Source organism: Xyrauchen texanus, chromosome 2 (genome assembly GCF_025860055.1).
Source record: "Xyrauchen texanus isolate HMW12.3.18 chromosome 2, RBS_HiC_50CHRs, whole genome shotgun sequence".
Taxonomy (NCBI): Eukaryota; Metazoa; Chordata; class Actinopteri; order Cypriniformes; family Catostomidae; genus Xyrauchen; species Xyrauchen texanus.
This window is the reverse complement of record NC_068277.1, coordinates 57,345,432-57,365,036: the sequence shown is the minus strand read 5'-3', so window position 1 is coordinate 57,365,036 and position 19,605 is coordinate 57,345,432.

The window sequence follows — 19,605 nt, the reverse complement described above, 5'->3', positions numbered from 1 at the left end:
AATTAAGAAAAATAAAATAAAAAGAATAATAAAAGAATGTAAAGAAATAAAAAATAATAAACTAAGAAGAAGAGATGCTAAACAAAAGATGGATATATATAAGTATTAATTATAATAAATAAAATCAATAGTGTAGCTGGTAAGATTAAGGTAAATAAGCATAATAACATGACTCTCTCTCTCTCTCTCTCTCTCTCTCTCTCACAGTATGCTGGGGACTGGGTGAGGGGAGGGAGAGAGGGGAGGGGCTGCTAGAGCCAGAACAGAGAGTAGTAAAAGGGAGGGCTTTTGAGCATGCACAGAGAGACAGGATAAGATCTTTTGGTCCCCTCCTGTTTAAAAAATAACGGCATAGAGGGCTGACAATTGGCCGAGAAGGGTGTAAAAGAAGTTAAATGAATCTCATGTCTTACTTTCATGCACTGGGCAGGAGAGGAAATTACAACAAGTCAAGAGTGTTGTGAAAAGAGCCTGGAGCAGTGATTTAATAACCCTGAGGAGTGATTTGGATGAAAATAATCTGAGTGGACCGAGACCAGAAGAGGAATCAACAAAGTCACTGAGCAGAACGCAAGTAAAAGTAGCAGTATTAAAATATTTAGAAAGAAGGAAAGTCCTCAACCCAGAAAAAGCCCAGGGGAAGTCAGGGGTCGAATACTTTTAGTGGTCCTCGTCTGACCAGCCTGGTGAAGATTAGCATAGTAGAATAGAACGCTCTGGGGTTAAAGAGGTACTAAATTATTATAAAGAAAACATAGAGGGATAGTAAAATGGCACCAACACCAATAGATCAGATATGCATGGAGTTTCCAACATATAGAGAGGTGATAAAAGAGATGTCTAGAAAATGGGAAGGAAGAACGAAGGGGCTGAACACAAAGTGGCCAGCAGAGGGGACATTTGATGTGGGAATATGTAGAGAAATGGAAGCATTGATAAAAAATCATAAACCAAAAGATAAGAGCCAGAAAAGGATAATGAAACGAGATAGGGAACTAATGATGCTCCATATGTTCAAGACCAAGGGAATAGAAATAATAAAACAGGAAAGGGAAGGGAAAAAGGTGGATGAAGAAACAGGAGAGAGACCCCTCCTATGCACCACCAATGGAAAGGAAAGAGAATTTGCAAATGCCTATGATGGAGTTTAAAGGGGAAGTACACATGGCTGGAGAAATAGAAGTCACTGAGATAGTGCCAATAGAGTCAGAAGAAGAACCAGCAAATCTATACCCAGACATCAAACTGAGAGGGACCATGAGCCACAATAATGGGGAAGCAATGGGATCAGAACAAGACAGCACAAAGGGCCAATGGACGCCAAGTCAAAGATGGGAAAGGCCAGAAGGATCCGATCAAGAAATGCACCAAGAGATGTTAAGCCAACGAAAAATAAGGAATGAATTGGATAAACGATGCCAGGAAGCAATAATAGAAGGAATAAGAGGGTGTCGTGAGCAACAGAACAAAGGACAAAGAAAACAAAAAGAGCAAGAAAGTACATCAGAAGATGACGACCTAATAGAACTTGAGACAGATGACGACATGACAATATCATCAAGAGTGAAGGAAGGTGTGAGAAAGCAGCGGAAAATGAGAGAAGATATGACCAGCATCAGGGCTAAGTCACGGAAACTATCAGACTCCATGAGAAAGGAAGAAGAGATGTTGGAAAACATGAGAAGGTCGACAAAAAGAAGAGAGCATATCGCTCCAGACATAAACACCCTGGGATATCGGACAAAAGGAAAGGTGAAACAGGTTACAGGACGGCTTTATCTTGAAGACGTGCCAGAAAAAACTAAGCAAAAATGGCAGAGAATGGCAGGAAGAATGGTCAAAACTGATGTGGAATCTGCTGAAGAGGATGATGAAGAATGGTCAGGTGAAGAGGAAGTGGAAAGACCAGTTAGAGCGACATAACAGGGCAATATCATCACAATGTCCCATCATGATAAAAGGAAATTATGACTGCTATGTGCCATGGGCCAACCATGATCTCGAAGGATTACTGGCAGCCCTTCCTGACATATATGAAGGAGCAGGAAGGTGGATTAGAGATGTTGAGGAGCGAGCAGTAGGAACTCAACTGGCCCTGGGAGACATTAAAGCACTTCTTGCAAGATGCATTGGAGGAGGCAAAATGGCAGAAATACTAGAAAAAGCCAAAATGGGAAATGCAGCGGATAACACAAAGTATGATGAAGTACCATTCAGGAGATGCCGAAATACCATCTGGAAGGTCCTGAGGGAGGAATTTCCCACCAACCTGGATCCAAAATCAATAAAAGGAGAACCACTGGGAGCAACTGAAAATCCAAAAGCTTATATCGAACGGGAACTAAAACGATGGAAGCTGGAAATGGAAAAAGATCCAGAAAAAGATCCATGGATGACTGCTGTGTTCCGAACGTCCATAATAGAAGCCATGCCTATACCAGTGAAGGACAAGCTGGAAGACGTAGTGGGGTTGACTACTAAGACACAGAAAGAGTTCTGTGCCCATGTGATACATGCAGTAGAACAACACAGATGAAATGAAGAAAAACTAAAGCAACAAGAGAAGGACATATGTAAGAAACTGGAACAGTTGCAATTGGAAGAACTAACAGGAAACAAGAAAAGAATTCAAGCAGCATTAAAAGGAAAAGATGCACCATCCTCTGTAATGAAGCCAGTAAATACAGCATCACAAACTCCGATCAGCGCACAGGCTCAGATGATCTCAGGTGAGGTAACTGCACCTATGGTTCCCTGCGCACCGCCTGTGCCCATGTATCAATCTGTACCAACAGCCCAGGCAGCACCAATGGCTCCTGTACCAAGTATTCAGAATCAGATACCTATGCAGAGCCAGATAATGCAACAGCCCATGCCAGCTGTGATATATCATTTCCCCAATCAAATGAACAGAAGATGGAACCGACAGTACCAAGGGGGAAGAGGAAGAGGACGAGGAAGACAGAATTATGATAACGGCCCAACAAATGTATGTTGGGGGTGTAACCAAGTGGGACACCGAAAAAGAGAGTGCCCGATGAACCCCTGGCCACAAGCGCACCAGGCAAATACCAATGACTGGCAGCAGGGCCCTCAGCAGCAGCAGCAGGCCCGGGTCCCGTCAATCCATGGCGCTGGACCGCCGCAAGGTTACTAGGGATGCCCAGAGAATCCTACGGGGAGGGGTCAGCTTCCAATGATATCAACTGATGCTGATCAAGAACCAATAATGAAGGTTAAGATAGAGGGCAAAGTAACACCGGTTATGTTAGATACTCGAGCCACTTTTACGTGTATAAGTCCAAATTATGCCTCTCACCTCCCCCGGTCTGGAAAATATGTAAAGACAGTAGGATTCTCGGGACAAACGCAATTGATTCCAATGACGGCTCCAGTAAACATAGAATTAAAAGGAAAAGCAGTAAACATCCCAATTCTAATATCAGAAAATACACCAGTGAACTTATTGGGAAGAGGCGCTATATGCAAAATGAACTTACAGATATGGTGCACTCCAGAAGGGATCTACATTGATGACAGAGGGGTGAAACAAATGACAGTGACAAAACAACCTGAACCCCAATGTCCACAAGCCAACGTATATTGGTTGGGAGATCTAGGAAAAGAAGTGAATGACACACAGACAAGTGGGGAAAATATATTAAGGCACAGTTAGGAGATCCAAATGTGCCTGGAGCAGAGCATCATTGTACATTAATGTATGATGAAACAAGAAACCCAGAATTGGAGGAAAAATGGCTGAATGAAACAAAGCAACAAGAAATCACCTTGACGTCAGAATATATAATAGTTGGACAAGAGGAAGCAGCACTCAAGATACAGAATAATGACTTTATAGACAAATGGTTTCAGATACCAGAATCTGTTCCACATGTGACAATCTATGTGAGCCAAGGAAGGGAACAAAAAGACTTAGGACAAATGATGAAGAGAGCAGAGAGGGTACAATGGAAAGGGACAGAGAATCCTCTTATCATGGAATCACCAGATAGAACATATCTAAAGATCCTATGTGCCACCCAAATGATAGGAACGCCTAAGGTAGTAGTTATTTCACCTGCTGAAAAACTAGACTCAAAAATGGTAGAGCTGATCGCAGAAATGGAAAAAGTAGTGCCAGTAAAACTGTGGTCACGCCATGACACAGATGTGGGTTTAGTACTATCTGCAAATCCAATACAAATAAAAATAAAACCAGGAACCTGACCTCCACGAAAACAGCAGTACCCACTTAAACAAGAGGCAACATTGGGAATTAAAAGTACTATTGAAGGGCTACTTAAGGCAGGAGTGTTAATAGAAACATCAAGCTGTTGTAATACACCTATACTACCAGTAGCAAAGGCAAATAAAGCAAAGTGGCGATTAGTACATGATTTGAGGGCAGTTAATGAAGTAGTAGAGGATTGGCCTGCAGAAGTACCCAATCCGCATACTCTGCTGACTAATGTTCCCCCTGCTGCTATTTATTTCACTGTAATTGATTTGTGTTCTGCCTTTTTCAGTATTCCTTTAGCAGAGGAAAGCAGACAGCTCTTTGCATTCACCTATCAAGGTAAACAATTCACGTACACACGACTACCACAAGGATTCAAGCATTCACCTCATGTGTTTAATCAGGTATTAAAAACAGATTTAGAAGATCTTAGAATAGACAGCACATTGATCCAGTATGTGGATGACTTATTGATCTGCTCACCAACGCTGGAGCAGTGCCATCAGGATACTATTAAGGTCCTTACTAAACTGGCTGAAGGGGGTCACAAGGTATCAAAAGACAAGTTACAGTACTGTCTACCCCAGGTGGAGTACCTGGGACGAATCATTGCACATCAGACTAAAGCAATATCACCAAGTCAGTTGGAGGGCATAAGTAAAGTGCCACAACCACAAACAGTGGGGCAAATGATGACCTTTTTAGGAATGACAGGATTCAGTTCAGATTGGATAGAAGACTATGCTATGAAAACAAACCCCTCGCGAGAACTAATGAAGCAAACAGGACAGCAGAATCTTAGAAGTAGGCTAACCTGGGGTGCGGATGCACTGGTAGCTTTTGAATCATTAAAAAAAGAATTGCAAACAGCACCTGCACTAGCAAGCCCAGATTACACTAAACCGTTTCATTTGTATGTAGCGGATAGAAAAAGTGGTTATGCATCAGCAGTACTAATGCAGGAACTGTGTAGTGGAAGACGAAAACAACCTATAGCATATTATAGTACAAAACTGGATAGTGTAGCTCAAGGATACCCACCATGCTATCAGGGATTGGCTGCAGTCTATTTTGCGTATGAAAAAGCCTCCACAGTAACTATGGGATACCCAGTGGTGATCTACACTCATCATAAGATAATAGAGCTAATAGAGAATGGGAAATTTGTACTAACACAGGCAAGATGTTTAGCATATTCAACACTGCTGACATACCCAGATGTGACTATAAAGAGATGTACCACTGTAAATCCAGCAAACTATATTCCATTGGAGGACGAAGGAACACCACACGATTGTGTGGCAAATTCGTTAGAATTTACACGGTTGAGGCCTGACCTAGAATCAATACCAATGGTTGAGGCAGAAATAGAATACTTCGTCGATGGATCCTGTTTTAAGGATCACTTGGGAAATCATGCTGGGTTTGCTGTGGTAAAAAGGCAGGGAGATACGTTTGTGCCAGTTGTGGTTCAGCATTGCGAACAGCCATGCTCAGCACAATTGGCAGAACTGAAAGCACTGACCAAAGCCTGTCTGCTCGCAAAAGATCAAACAGTAAACGTATATACAGACTCTGCATATGCGCATGGAGTGTGTCATTTGTTTGGTGCAGTGTGGAAACAGAGAGGGTTCAAGAAGAGTGATGGAACACCAATCCAACATAAAGATCAGATAGTTAGATTAATTTCAGCAATGATGAGTCCAAAGAGGTTGGCTATAATAAAATGCCAGGCCCACAAAAAAGGCAAGGATTTTGTTATTAGAGGAAATAATGCTGCGGACGAACATGCCCGAGAAGCATCAGGATCAAGTAGCAATAATGGCACCACAAGTGATATTACAGGTCCAGCCAAGTTTAGCAGACATAGCACGAATGCAGCTTCAAGCTGGTCCACCTGAATTGGCACAATGGCAGCAGAGGGGGGCGACAAGGGACGTAAATGGAATATGGAGGTCACATGAGGGGCAGATATTTTCCAGTAGCACTTCTGAACATGCTAATTTCTGATGCACATGGATTTGACCACTGTGCAAGGGGTGAGGTAGTGAGGAAAATAAAACAGCAGGGCTACTGGTCCCCATACTTGCAGGCCTCAGTAGATGAGTTTTTAGCAAGCTGTGAAATTTGTGAAACACACAATGTCAGGAAAGGTACAACCGCTCCATTAGGACATATTCCAGCGCCGGAGGGCCCATTCAAACATCTAGTGATGGACTATGTAGATATGATAAAACCAGTCAGAGGGAAAAGATATATGTTAGTGATAATATACAGATTCAGTAGATGGGTAGAAGCAGTTCCCTCAGCCGACCAGGGTGACAAACAGTGATTCAATTTCTGACAAGAGAAGTTATCCCAAGGTTTGGAATACCGTCACAAATTAGCTCAGATAATGGCTCGGCATTTATTCAAAGAGCAGTAAAAACAGTAATACAACAGCTGCGAATAAAACAGCGGCTAGGGTGTGTCTACCATCCACAGTCGCAGGGGATGGTGGAAAGGGTAAATGGGAATCTCAAGGCAAAAATTGTGAAAATCTGCCAAGAAACAAGACTTAATTGGGTTGATGCGCTTCCATTGGCATTAATGAAATATTGCATGCAAACAAACAGAATTACTAATCTAACCCCGCATGAAATGCTGACAGGAAGGCCTATGCCAGTGCCCTATCTGAGAGGACCTTATGAGGGTCCATCATTGGGACAACTAGAAATGGAATTGAAAGCATATATGAGACAACTGACAGCAATACATGGAAAAATCTGTTTGCAGGAACAAAGAAGAAATCCTAGGCAGGAAGAGAATGCACCTTGTTCAATTGCTCCTGGAGATCTTGTGTACCTGAGAGTGTTTAGACGAAGGTGGAATGAGCCAAGATGGGAAGGACCTTATGAAGTGGTACAGGCAACCCCAACAGCAGTGAAGGTAAGAGGAAGTAACACCTGGTATCATTTAAATCACTGCACCAAAGTACGTAGGAGGAACCTGCCACAAAATCAAGAACCTGAAGAAGAAGAAGCAGAAGAGCAAAGAGAGGAACAAGGCCACGAGGTTGAAGAAGACCTACAAGCTCCAGAGAGAGACATTGCAGATAGTGCAGAGGAGATAGAAGAACGACAAGCGAATGTAGGGGAAGAGCATACTGAGGCAGAGGAAGAGGCTGAAGGATTTTCCACAGTGGAGCAGGAAAGCACAGAGAAAGAAACGGAGGTCCATGTCGCAGAAGAACAGGAACAAGAAAGTGAAGAAAGAGAAAGACAGGAAGAAAGTGCTCGCCTTGTTGATCCAAATACGGAAACAGCTGAAGGACATGAAGCAGACCAACAGAGGCATCCGTGGTATGACATATTGTCGGAGGCAGAGGAAAGGTTGGGGAATGAAGGAGGTACTATGGATGATGATATTGGTAATCTATTTGGGACAGGTGTTTCCTCCCATACAGGGCCTACCTGGGAAGCAGCGCAAGAGGACTCAGAATCACCAGGTGAGGAACCGTCAGAACGACCATGGTATGATGACTTCCCTACAATTGACACCGCAGAGCTCTCAGAACTTATGTCCTACTTCCCAGAATGAGCAAGTACAAGATGTCATAAAACAAGAAATCAGACAGAAGAGAGCATCTGGAGCATTGAACGAAGGTGAACCAAAAAAGGACAAAATCTGTATTAGCAATTTATCAAAACAGTATCAACCAAATGGTCAGCCAAACATAGTTAACCAAAGCAAGATAAAGCCATTGGATTTAATATACGATTGGGAACCCATAGAGACAGCAGGAGCAGAAGAACTATTACAACATGCAAATCAAAATGACTGGTATAAATGGGCCAAATATACAGTTAAGCAGGCAGAAATGACAAATTGTGTAATGTGCTCACCCTCACCATTGAAAAAATTAATAGTAGTTCCGAATCAGTATGATTACAGACACTGCGCCAAGTATTATGCCAACAATTTTGATAATACAGGTAGAACAGTGTTCTGCCCAGCGGAATGTTTGGCATTCCTAGGTCACCCAGAATATGAAAAATATAGTAAGCTGATAGGGTGGGGAGATGAATGTAGGAAATTAGACATATGGGTGGACAAAGGCAATAAAGAAAGCCCATCATCATTTACGATAAATCAACAACTAGAGTATGAATGTTTTAACAAGACTAAGGGAAAAGAGAATGTAGGACAGTTTAAGGGCAATTGCGCAGTAATATGGCACTTAGATGAGGAAATGTTTTCCAACAATAATGTAATTAAATTTGGGGGGCCACATTATGCAACAGCGACATTAGGGCAGAACTTTACCGCGAACATAACTCCAGGATGCTTAGGTGTAGTTGCTGGTCATTGCCTTACAGGATGTGAAAATCAAACCTTAGTATCTCCCTCGATGAAGATCCATCAGGAACAAACAGAAACTATAGCGGACTACTTTTGGTTATGTGGGGGAGGTCAATTGAAAACCGCACTACCTAAAAACTGGAAAGGGCTGTGCACTAGAGTAAGGCTAATACAAGAAGTAACTATGGTAGAGTGGGACCTCTCTGAAATCCAAGCTGCACCAAAACCTTTCGCACACCAACAGGCAAGGGTGAAAAGAGCATACTCTCCAGATCCAGATGTTTATTTGGATGCAATTGGTCAACCGAGGGGAATACCACAACAATTTAAAGCTAGGAATGAAATTAAATCAGGTTTTGAGTCAATATTTGTATGGGTAACGGCCAACAAAAATTTAGAGTGGATTAATTATATTTACTATAACCAACAGAGATTTATAAACCATACTGATGAGGCATTGGAGGCATTAGGAACCCAAATAGCAGCAACTAGCAAAATGGCTTGGCAGAATCGTCAAGCACTAAATTGGTTATTGGCGGATAAAGGAGGAGTATGTGTTATGTTTGGAGCAGATTGCTGTACCTACATCCCAAATAAAACATCCCCAGAAGGAGCTTTTACACAGGCTATGAAGAAACTGCATGACCTAAGAAAGGAAGTTAAATCTAATGCAGGGAGGGATCAGATGTTTGGCCAATGGTTCGATGATCTTTTTGGTTCGTGGAAGTTGGGATTAATGAAGTTAGGTATAATAATTGTTATAGGGCTGACCCTATTCGCATTATTGTTTTGCTGTGTCATACCAGTTCTCAGATCAATAATGGCTAGAACAGTGGCTAAACAGATGGTGACTGTCTCAATGATAGCACTGGGACCAGGGGTGGAAACTAGATATTGCACCATAGGGCCTGGATTGGATGAGCTTGATGAGATCTACTGAGAAGCAATCAAGAAATAACACTGGAATTTAAGGGGAATTTTATTTTTGAACACTTTTCTCATGTTTTTGATAGTAAGGGAGATAGCATGATTATTGTACTTTTATTTTACATAACAGAATAGATAGCAACTCAAGAAAGGAGTTAGAGGGTGTTTTGTTTGTTATTTTTGACATATTCCCCTATTACTCTCGATGTAACCAATTACTTATTACTCATAATGATTGATGAAGTATATCTTTAGTACCATGTATCTAATCAAATAGAGTAGTATTACTGATGATTATGTTTAAGCATAATATAACTATGAAGTAATTGCCAAGAGAAGACATGTGAGGGAGACATTTGAAGAAAGGAGCGACGAGCACCTCAGTGCTTGGCTGCAAGAGCAAATAGACTCAACTGGTGGTTTAAAAACCCGCTGTCTGCTCCAACACACCACCAGATAGCGCTTCAGGCTACCGGGATTGTCTGTGTGTTCCTCTGGCCACGAAAAATGAATATTACTTCTTGTTAATGTTTAGGTAGGCATATATAAATATCAATTTATATATTTTGTTTTATGAATAATCAGTTGTACTCTACATAACGCAAGGCTTTCAAATTGCATGCACATGCTTACTACACATAAGTTGATTTGTTTCAGCTCCCACCCCACTAATGGCAATAGGTAGAGGTTTGGAATCTTTTACTTCCTTCTAGCTTCATGAGGAGGGAGAGGTTTGGTTCACAATCCTGCAGAGTGTGGTCCCATAAAACCGGTATTGGATAGCTTAGTGTATAGCCTCTTTTTGGTTGTAGATTGAATCGAACTGACTGGCTTATGTGACTATACTCTGGTTTGAGGGACTTAGTGTGTGGAACTTTTTGATTCCCAGAGGGGGGAATATATGGTAGAACAATCCTGATTATGTTCTTTTATGTATGATGTTTAGATGTATTCATTTAATGTATCCCTTGTATTTTCTTTCTTTTATTAAATGTGTTATAGTTGAAGCATATGTTCAAACAAGGTCACCTCAAGTGAAACGTGCTGAGGTGTGAGTAAGAGTCTCTTGCAATGATGTTTTAAGTTGACGTGTGCTTACCATAAACTAGGACATGTGTCCAGAATGTGTGAAGCCACCAGCTGTATGGTTGATGTACATTTTTGCTGATGTATGTTCTTTCATATATGATGTTTTTTAAAAATAGAGAGAGGGGGAATTTTCCACCAATATTTACCTAAAGTAAGAACTAAAACATATTGGTGGCGAGGGAAAAGGACAGGGGTAAATATCCCATTGGACAGAGATAACAGGTAGAAAGATAACAAAAGGTATATAACTGAGAACTTAGGAGGATAGAGTCAGGACAGACAGCTGACTGGACTCATGTTTGTTGATTCTCAATAAACTACAACTTTGGCATCTGGAACTCAAGACTCTGAGAGTTTTCTTCAACTTAGAGAAAATCATCGTGATATTCCATGACACCTGTAGTATCAATGTACAAAATTTGAAAATATTTGACCAGAAAATGGGACTTTTGGGAATTACCTGTAGCGCCCCCTAGGGGCGAATGTTGGCCATTCTTGGTTTGTGGGTTCCTGTTGGCATGTAGTATCAATATACCAAATTAGTAAATTTTTTACCAGAAAATGGGAATTTTGGCATGGCCTGTAGTGCCCCCTAGTGGCGAATGTTGGCCATTCTTGGTTTGTGGGTTCCTGTTTCCTGTTGTGGGTCCCAGATCCTTTTCATATTTGGCTCCTAAACTATGGAATAATCTCCCAAACACTGTTCGAGATGCAGACACACTCTCTCAGTTTAAGTCTAGACTAAAGACTCATCTATTTAGCCAGGCATACACCTAATTTATCCCACACTTAGGCTGCTTTAGTTGAGTCTGCCGGAACTAGAAACATTGAGCATGATCTCAAACTCTGCAATAAATTGAATGGCATCTACGCTTACATCTTTTTATTTGTTTCCCTGTCTCAACCTCGGGACTCCTATCCTGAGGTCACCAGAACCGGCTGGATCCAGCACCATTCCTGCTTCATGTTGGACTCCACTGCTACATGTCGCTGAATGATGATGACTAAATCGCGGTCGATTGATGGACTACGATCGTGAAATGGAATGCATAGACTAACTATTGCCCACAAAAGCCTTCGTCGGCCAATTGACAGGGACACTTGCATCTATGTGAACCTCTACAATTAATCTAGATGGACTTCAAAGACTTTGGTCATTAATCTTACAGTTCAAACACAATCGATTTTTACTCACTGACACCTTAACACTTAGTTTAATAATTTTAAAACATGATTTTACCTATACATAATTAATATTTACATTACATTCATAATGTTAGCCAGAGGGAACTGGCCCCCACAGTGAGTCTGGTTTCTCCCAAGGTTATTTTTCTCCATTAATCTACATCTTATGGAGTTTTGTGTTCCTTGCCACAGTCAGCCTACGGCTTGCTCACTGGGGTTATTAACTCTTTCCCTGCCAGCGTTTAAAAAAAAAAAGTTGCCAGCCACCGCCAGGGTTTTTGACGATTTTCGCAAAACTTTAATGGCCCGCAGAATATTTAATTCCATGAATATATGAAGATGCTATATATTAAAATAAAGATCTGAGCCTCTGCTTTTAGGCAAATAAAAAGCGATTTTATTTTATCTTCATTTGTTATTTTTAATGCCATTAAGGCATTAAAGGTAGGCTTTGTCAAAAACAACATTTCGGACAAAAAGCTGAGAAAAAGGCATTTCTATCTACATTTTGAGCTACATTCTCAAAACTCCACTTACGTTTAAGACGATCGCAGTCTGTTTCTTTGATCAAAGAGTTGCGTACTCTTTCAAAACATGCGTCGTGGTCTTTCTTACCGTATTCCACCTAAAACACGGATACCAGGAAAATTCCGTGTTTGGCGGAAGCTTTTTCATAAAACCCGGAAAATTCCGTGTTTGGAAGGCAAAGAGTTAATATAATTATCATTTAATTATTTTTAAACCATTAAAATCTAATTTTGTCTAAATTACACAATGATGATTAATCGACTTTATGGACGTTGCAGTTTTTGTCGTCTGTTAATGCTGATGTTCTGTGAAGCTGCTTTGAAATGATGTGTGTTGTGAAAGGCGCTATACAAATAAAATTGAATTGAATTGAATTGAATTGAATTGTTGGCATGTAGTATCAGTGTACAAAATTAGAACATTTTTGACCAGAAAAAGGGAATTTCGGCTTGGCCTGTACCATCCCCTAGGTGCGAATGTTGGTCATTCTTGGTTTGTGGATTCCTGTTGGCCTGTAGTATGAATATACCAAATTAGTAAATTTTTGACCAGAAAATGGGAATTTTGGCATGGCCTATAGTGCCCCCTAGTGGCAAATGTTGGCCATTCTTGGTTTGTGGGTTCCTGTTGGCCTGTAGTATCATTGTACCAAATTAGAAAAATTTTGACCAGAAAACGGGAATTTCGGCTTGGCCTGTAGCGCCCCCTAGGTGCGAATGTCGGTCATTCTTGGTTTGTGGACTCCTGTTGGCTTGTAGTATCAATGTACAAAATTAGAACATTTTTGACCAGAAAATGAGAATTTTGGCATGGCCTGTAGCTGCCCCTAGGGGCGAATGTTGGCCATTCTTGGTTTGTGGGTTCCTGTTGGCCTGGAGTATCAATGTAGCAAATTAGAACATTTTTGACCAGAAAATGGGAATTTTGGAGTGGCCTGTAGCGCCCCCCCAGGGAAGAATGTGGGCCATTCTTGGTTTGTGGGTTCCTGTTGGCCTGTAGTATCAATGTACAAAATTAGAAATTATTTGACCAGAAAATGGGAATTTTGGAGTGGCCTGTAGCGCCCCCTAGGGGCGAATATGGGCCATTCTTGGTTTGTGGGTTCCTTTTGGCCTGTAGAATCAATGTACCAAATTAGAAAATGTTTGACCAGAAAATGGGACTTTTGGGAATTACCTGTAGCGCCCCCTAATGGCGAATGTTGGTCATTCTTGGTTTGTGGGTTCCTGTTGGCCTGTAGTATCAATGTACCAAATTAGAAAATGTTTGACCAGAAAATGGGACTTTTGGGAATTACCTGTAGCGCCCCCTAATGGCGAATGTTGGTCATTCTTGGTTTGTGGGTTCCTGTTGGCCTGTAGTATCAATGTGCCAAATTAGAAAATTTTTGACCAGAAAACGGGAATTTTGGCGTGGCCTTTAAGCGCCCCTAGTGGCGAATGTTGGCCATTCTTGGTTTGTGGGTTCCTGTTGGCCTGTAGTACCATTGTACCAAATTAGAACATTTTAGACCAGAAAATGGGAATTTCGGCATGGCCTGTAAGCCCCCTAGGGGCGAATGTTAGCCATTCTTTACGCAGTACTTCAGAGTGATGTCATCTTGAAGCATGTTAGGTTTGAAAAACCATCAGTCAAAATTACATTTGATTTATTGACACATATATATTGTTAAAATTTGGACATTTACATAAACACGCCCCTTTCAGCCATTTTGTATCGTATTCATTTTTCCTAATTAACGTTTTCAAAGACTTCAATTCTACACATGTGTACCAAATTTCAAGTCAATTGGAGCTACGGTTCAGGAGAAGAAGAGTTTTGTAGGTTTTCCAAAATTTTCACCGTATGGGAAAATCCATCATGGCGGAAGTTATGGGTTCTTGAGGCTTTTTGTTCCCCATGAGAAATGAGGCATGTACACCAAGTTTCAGAAGATTTGGACAAATGGCGTGGAAATGGTATCACTTTGAAAATATTTTATTTGGGCGTGGCCTGTAGCGCCACCTATGGGCGAATGTTGACCATTCTTGGTTTGGAGTTACCTGTTGGCATGGAGTATCAATGTGCCAATTTAGAAAATTTTTGACCAGTGACTTTTTGAGCTATTTGGGCTCAAGGAGAATAATAATAATAATAATAAATATAGCTGCAAGCAGCAATGCGGATTCCTCCTCAAAATGGCAAATCATTTAAAATTGATCAGTAGATGGTTGGGGATAAACCCTCCCAATTAAGGAATTCAAAAAAACATGTCTTTGTCTGAATCCTATACTTTGCCAATGTACTATGGAACAAAGAGATGGGCCTACACCTCCCCCATGAATTCAGCACTGTAACAAATAGATGGCCCTACACCTCCCCGCATTGTAACAAATAGACTCTCAAACACAACATATATTCTTATTTTCAACTTATATTTATTGATTTATTTACTATATATATATATATATATATATATATATATATATATATTTTACAGTAAATATACAAAACATCTATATAGCATGTCAATAGATCTGAAACAAACAATGAACTAAAAACACGCACAAACGGTTCAAACACTCACTGAGGAAACACAGGACAAAGGGTAATTACAAAATGTGTATTCATTATTCAAACTAAAGCTTATTTATGCGGAATATACAGTAATATATGTTATAAACACAAGAAAACACTTACTTGTCCAGAGCCGTGTCTCATCTCTCCATCTGCCTCTGAATCATCTGTATTGTTTTCAGAAATTTCATCTCCAAACTCAGAATTTTGACAATGAATGCCTTCTTATATCACATCCTGGGGTGAAAATCCTGTTTTTCAGCGTCCGTTTCACCATATTTAAATCGCCAAATGTGTAAACAGTTCCAAAGCAGCTCTGCATGCATTTACGCACGGAGGCTACAGCAGGGGTAAACTCGAGGAAACTTTGCGCACAGGAATAACAGAGCCGTCATCTAATAGTTCCACTAAAGCCGCATATCACTGTTTTCAGAATTTCATTGGCTATCACGATCGTCAGTCATTTCCACTCTTCAATGTAATTGGTTTGATCAGTAAACAAAGGAAAGTGGGTATGCCCTTACACTCGACACAGATGGTGGTTGGGTATTGAAGGCTGTGGACAGGACATGGAAGCTCCTATTGGGTCAAATGAGGTGTCAATCGAAAGGCCAGAGTGCGTGCTTCCATTTTGATACCGGATATAGGAAATGTTTACATCTGAACTGAAGTTATTACCGGTAATATGTGAAAGATCAGGCACAGCTGCCAGGTGCTTTGAAATGATGCAACAAGAGTCTGTGGATATTTATTGATGTAATACTGTGATTTGGACTAAACATTTTACTTGATTTGATCATTTGGACATTTGACAATGAAACAACACCGTTTTTGTCGGGAAGTTATGGCTCAGTGTACAACTATGAGGCATCATAGGTGAGTTGCCTAAATTTTGTTATTGGTTGTTTATATGTTGGTGGTCTGACAAAGATATAGATTGTACCTGCTGTTGTGATTGTATCTTAAAATGGTTTATATCAATAGAAAATCAAGAAATGTAGCTTTCCAAAGATATGTGGCATGTGTACCAATGTAACACACAGCTGTTTTGTTTATCGCATACTTTTATTTTGTACATTTAAGGGCCCGTCCGCGGGCCTAGATTTCCATGGTGTTAAACAGAATTTCAGTAAGTTGGCTTTCTCAAGCCAGCCTAATAAGTTTAAATAGGATTTAAGTATGTTGGGTTTCTCAAGCCAACCTAATAATAAGTTTAAATAGTATTTCAGTAAGTTGGCTTTCTCAAGCCAACCTAATAAGTTTAAATAGGATTTCAGTAAGTTGGCATTCTCAAGCAACCTAATAATAATAATGTTTAAATAGGATTTCAGTATGTTGGGATTCTCAAGCCAACCTAATAATAAGTTTAAATAGGATTTCAGTATGTTGGGTTTCTCAAGCCAACATAATAAGTTTAAATAGAATATCAGTAGGTTGGCTTTCTCAAGCCAACATAATGATAAGTTTAAATAGGATTTCAGTTATTTGGATTTCTCAAGCCAACCTAATAATAATAATGTTTAAATAGGATTTCAGTATGTTGGGTTTCTCAAGCCAACCTAATAATAATAAGTTTAAATAGGATTTCATTAAGTAGGCTTTCTCAAGCCAACCTAATAACAATAATAAGTTTAAATAGGATTTCAGTAAGTTGGCTTTCTCAAACAACCTAATAATAATAATGTTTAAATAGGATTTCAGTATGTTGGGTTTCTCAAGCCAACCTAATAATAAGTTTAAATAGGATTTCAGGAAGTTGGCTTTCTCAAGCCAACCTAATAATATAGTTTAAATAGGATTTCAGTATGTTGGGTTCCTCAAGCCAACCTAATAATAATAAGTTTAAATAGGATTTCATTAAGTAGGCTTTCTCAAGCCAACCTAATAACAAGTTTAAATAGTATTTAAGTTATTTGGCTTTCTCAAGCCAACCTAATAATAATAATGTTTAAATAGGATTTGGGTTTCTCAAGCCAGCCTAATAAGTTTAAATAGGATTTCAGTAAGTTGGCTTTCTCAAGCCAACCTAATAAAAATAATGTTTAAGAAGGATTTCAGTATGTTGGGATTCTCAAGCCAACCTAATAATAAGTTTAAATAGGATTTCAGTTTGTTGGCTTCCTCAAGCCAACCTAATAATAATAATGTTTAAATAGGATTTCAGTATGTTGGGATTCTCAAGCCAGCCTAATAATAAGTTTAAATAGGATTTCAGTAAGTTGGCTTTCTCAAGCCAACCTAATAATAAGTTTAAATAGGATTTCAGTAAGTTGGTTTTCTCAAGCAAACCTAATAAGTTTAAATAGGATTTCAGTAAGTTGGCTTTCTCAAGCAACCTAATAATAATAATGTTTAAATAGGATTTCAGTATGTTGGGATTCTCAAGCCAACCTAATAATAAGTTTAAATAGGATTTCAGTATGTTGGGTTTCTCAAGCCAACATAATAAGTTTAAATAGAATATCAGTAGGTTGGCTTTCTCAAGCCAACATAATGATAAGTTTAAATAGGATTTCAGTTATTTGGATTTCTCAAGCCAACCTAATAATAATAATGTTTAAATAGGATTTCAGTATGTTGGGTTTCTCAAGCCAACCTAATAATAATAAGTTTAAATAGGATTTCATTAAGTAGGCTTTCTCAAGCCAACCTAATAACAATAATAAGTTTAAATAGGATTTCAGTAAGTTGGCTTTCTCAAACAACCTAATAATAATAATGTTTAAATAGGATTTCAGTATGTTGGGTTTCTCAAGCCAACCTAATAATAAGTTTAAATAGGATTTCAGGAAGTTGGCTTTCTCAAGTCAACCTAATAATATAGTTTAAATAGGATTTCAGTATGTTGGGTTCCTCAAGCCAACCTAATAATAATAAGTTTAAATAGGATTTCATTAAGTAGGCTTTCTCAAGCCAACCTAATAACAAGTTTAAATAGTATTTAAGTTATTTGGCTTTCTCAAGCCAACCTAATAATAATAATGTTTAAATAGGATTTGGGTTTCTCAAGCCAGCCTAATAAGTTTAAATAGGATTTCAGTAAGTTGGCTTTCTCAAGCCAACCTAATAAAAATAATGTTTAAGAAGGATTTCAGTATGTTGGGATTCTCAAGCCAACCTAATAATAAGTTTAAATAGGATTTCAGTTTTTGGCTTCCTCAAGCCAACCTAATAATAATAATGTTTAAATAGGATTTCAGTATGTTGGGATTCTCAAGCCAGCCTAATAATAAGTTTAAATAGGATTTCAGTAAGTTGGCTTTCTCAAGCCAACCTAATAATAAGTTTAAATAGGATTTCAGTAAGTTGGTTTTCTCAAGCAAACCTAATAAGTTTAAATAGGATTTCAGTAAGTTGGCTTTCTCAAGCAACCTAATAATAATAATGTTTAAATAGGATTTCAGTATGTTGGGATTCTCAAGCCAACCTAATAATAAGTTTAAATAGGATTTCAGTAAGTTAGCTTTCTCAAGCCAACCTAATAATAATAATAAGTTTAAATAGGATTTCAGTAAGTTGGCTTTCTCAAGCAACCTAATAATAATAATGTTTAAATAGGATTTCAGTATGTTGGGATTCTCAAGCCAACCTAATAATAAGTTTAAATAGGATTTCAGTTTTTGGCTTCCTCAAGCCAACCTAATAATAATAATGTTTCAATAGGATTTCAGTAAGTTGGCTTTCTCAAGCCAGGCAAATAAGTTTAAATGGGATTTCAGTAAGTTGGCTTTCTCAAGCCAACCTAATAATAATAATGTTTAAATAGGATTTCAGTATGTTGGGTTTCTCAAGCCAACCTAATAATAATAAGTTTAAATAGGATTTCATTAAGTAGGTTTTCTCAAGCCAACCTAATAAGTTTAAATAAGATTTCAGTAAGTTGGCTTTTTCAAGCCAGCCTAATAAGTTTAAATAGGATTTCAGTAAGTTGGCTTTCTCAAGCCAACCTAATAATAATAATGTTTCAATAGGATTTCAGTATTTTGGGATTCTCAAGCCAACCTAATAATACGTTTAAATAGGATTTCAGTAAGTTTGCTTTCTCAAGCCAACCTAATAATAAGTTTAAATAGGATTTAAGTAAGTTGGCTTTCTCAAGCAACCTAATAATAATAATGTTTAAATAGGATTTCAGTAAGCTGGCTTTCTCAAGCCAGCCTAATAAGTTTAAATAGGATTTCAGTAAGTTGGCTTTCTCAAGCCAACCTAATAATCATAATGTTTACATAGGATTTCAGTATGTTGGGTTTCTCAAGCCAACCTAATAATAATAAGTTTAAATAGGATTTCATTAAGTAGGCTATCTCAAGCCAACCTAATAACAAGTTTAAATAGTATTTAAGTTATTTGGCTTTCTCAAGCCAACCTAATAATAATAATGTTTAAATAGGATTTGGGTTTCTCAAGCCAGCCTAATAAGTTTAAATAGGATTTCAGTAAGTTGGCTTTCTCAAGCCAACCTAATAAAAATAATGTTTAAAAAGGATTTCAGTATGTTGGGATTCTCAAGCCAACCTAATAATAAGTTTAAATAGGATTTCAGTTTTTGGCTTCCTCAAGCCAACCTAATAATAATAATGTTTAAATAGGATTTCAGTATGTTGGGATTCTCAAGCCAGCCTAATAATAAGTTTAAATAGGATTTCAGTAAGTTGGCTTTCTCAAGCCAACCTAATAATAAGTTTAAATAGGATTTCAGTAAGTTGGTTTTCTCAAGCAAACCTAATAAGTTTAAATAGGAT